Here is a 3,004-nt window from a genome sequence, read left to right as displayed (position 1 = left end):
ATTGAATTAAATCATGTACTCCCCTTCACGCCATGTATGGTCCAAATCATTTGCACCTCGGGAGAACAAACCACGCCATTAGTTCAAGTCATGACAATTTTTTGTGTTTGAAATTTGTGAACTGATTTTAAATTTTTTATTTTTTTTTTACATGAAATGATGCTGACAATTTCATTGAATACAAATTTGTGAGAATTGTTTTTTTTTAATATTTCAGTTATAAAAGCGTGTTTAAAATGCATTGTGACAAATTTCAGTGCAGAAAAATGTGTCTCAGAAGCAGCCAATGAAATGACCAGAAGTGGGAGGACTTTTCTGCATTGAATTCTTTTTACACGGAATATTTCTGCACTGAATTTTTAGACAGTGACCTTTTTTTACACTAAAATGTTTTACACTGAATATTTCTGCACTGATTTATTTTACTTAAATTTTTTTATACCCTGAATTTTTTCCACTGAATTTTCACACACTTGTTTTTCACAGAATTGTTTTATACACTTTAGGCATTTTTTTACAATCTTTCTGCACAAACATTTTTTTACACTGAATGTTTATCAAATTAATTATTTTGCACTAAATATTTCAGTACTTTTTATACAGCGATTTTTTTTTACATAGAATTTTTATATTCTGAATTTTGTTCACTGAATTTTCACAGACTGATTATTTTTCACTTATTTTTTTCTGCACCAAATTTTTTTATATTGATTTTTTTACACTGAATATTTCTGCACTGATTTTTTTTTATATATTGTTTTTTTCACTGACATTTTCTGCACCAAATTTTTTTCTACTGAATTTTTCTGCACAAAATTTGTATACAATTAATTGTTTTACACTGAATATTTCTGTACTTATTTTTGTTTACATAGAATTTGTATACAGTGAATTTTGTCCACTGAATTTTCATACACTGATTTTTTTTCACTTATTTTTTTCTGCACCAAATTTTACACTGAATATTTCTGCACTGATTGTTTTATACAGTGATTTTTTTTTTTACACTAAATATTTATGCAGCGATTTTTTTTACATATAATTTTTATACCCTGAGTTTTGTCCACTGAATTTGTATACACTGATATTTTTTTCACTTAATTTTATCTGCACCAAATTTTTTTCTACTGATTTTTTTACACTGAATATTTCTGCACTGATTTTTTTATATACTATTTTTTTCTACTGAATTTTCATACACTATTTTTTTCACTGACATTTTCTGCACCAATTTTTTTCTACTGAATTTTTCTGCACTAAATTTTTATACAATTAATCTTTTTACACTGAATATTTCTGCACTTATTTTTGTTTACATTGAATTTTTATACCCTGATACATCTGCACCTTATTTACACTCAATTTTTATACAATTCTTTTTTTACACTGCATTTTTAGTCAATGAAATTGTCAGTATACCATGTAAAACAAAACTTTTAGGTTCCCCAAATTCAAAGGCGAGAAGTCAGTACATAAATGCAGTTGCATAATTTCCCCGCTAGGTGGCGCCATTGTCACGTAGCAGCACATGCGCCTTACATCTACATAACACATCAATCAGATTTAGTCATGGAAAAATGAGCGTTTGCAACAATATAAAGTACACTTCAATTCATGTTTAATAGTAAAAAAAAAAGAAGATGTATGTAAAAAAATAAGTCAGTAAATTGTTTAGAATAAAAGTGCATTTCAGATATTGTTTACTATTTCCCCCCAATTATTTCAATACATTGTTTTACCTTACACACAATTAAAAACTAGATGTTTTGTATAAAAAACATTTCAGTTTGCAAGGATAACATTTTAAAATGTATGAATATAGAGATAAAATTATGCCAAAATGCAGGTTATAAGTGCAATTAAAATGTGTTTTATTTAAAAAGGGTATGACTTCGGGTGTCCACACTTCTTCTTCCACTGAGGGCCGCACACTGGAAGGTCAGAACATCCCGGGGCCATTTTCATAGTTCTCTTTTTCAAAACCAATACAATATTTACATTTGCCCTCAAGTTTGGTGCCGGGGACCATAATTAAAACATTTATAAAATAAGTATTTATTTATTTTTATTACTCAACACTTAAATCTTTAGATAAACTTCATGTCTATCTGTCAATATGAAGTGAAATATATATATATATATATATATATATATATATATATATATATATATATATATATATAGTTTTTATGTTTTATGCCCTTTTTGGCAAAGAAAACCCTGTTTTGTATGGCAAAAACAAATATTTCAAAGTGGAATATTCGATGTGAAGTAATTTGATCCTTAAATAGGTCAATAATTCATAACAACATTGACTTTATTGTATTATAACTTTTTCAACAATTACAGTAAAAAAATTAAAGTAAAATCTTGGTATATATATATATATATATATATATATATATATATATATATATACCAAGATTTTACTTTAATATATATTTTATATATATATATAGATATATATATATATCCATCCATTTTGTACCGCTTGTCCCTTATATATATATATATATTGCATATTTTGTGTTTGCCATAAAAAAAAGTTTTCTGTGGCAAAAAAAAGTATAAAACACGCAAAAAAACAAACCAAAATTTTATTTATATATATATATATATATGTATATATATATATATATATATATGTATATGTATAAATATGTGTATATATATATATGTATATATATATATATGTGTGTGTATGTATATATACATTAAAAAAAAATATATATATATATATACCAAAAAATATATATATATATATACATATATGTATCTATATACTGTATATATATACATAATTTTTTTGTTTTGTTTTTATGCTTTTTTTTGCCACCGAAAACGTAGTTTTTTTTATGGCAAACATAAAACATGCAATATACTATATTTTCCCCAACAAATATTTCAAAGTGGAATATTTGATGTGAAGTAATTGGAGCCTTAAATATGTCAATAATTCATAACAACATTGATTTTAAAGTATATTATTTTTTTATTAGAAAAA

At 24.9% G+C, this 3,004-nt stretch overlaps 1 protein-coding gene across 2 annotated transcripts in view; it reads left to right on the top strand.

The window, feature by feature from the left end:
* Positions 1–28, top strand: part of LOC133609993 (programmed cell death 1 ligand 1-like) — an 18,315-nt gene extending 18,287 nt beyond the window's left edge. For both annotated transcript variants that reach the window (XM_061966046.1, XM_061966045.1), the window contains one exon: positions 1–28. This exon is cut by the window's left edge and continues 754 nt beyond it. The gene's annotated coding sequence lies outside the window, so the exon portion shown is untranslated.
* Positions 29–3,004: the final 2,976 nt, after the last annotated feature.

Source organism: Nerophis lumbriciformis, linkage group LG11 (genome assembly GCF_033978685.3).
Source record: "Nerophis lumbriciformis linkage group LG11, RoL_Nlum_v2.1, whole genome shotgun sequence".
NCBI lineage: Eukaryota > Metazoa > Chordata > Actinopteri > Syngnathiformes > Syngnathidae > Nerophis > Nerophis lumbriciformis.
Note: the sequence above shows the minus strand (reverse complement) of the source record. Positions and strands in the feature narration are given on the sequence as shown.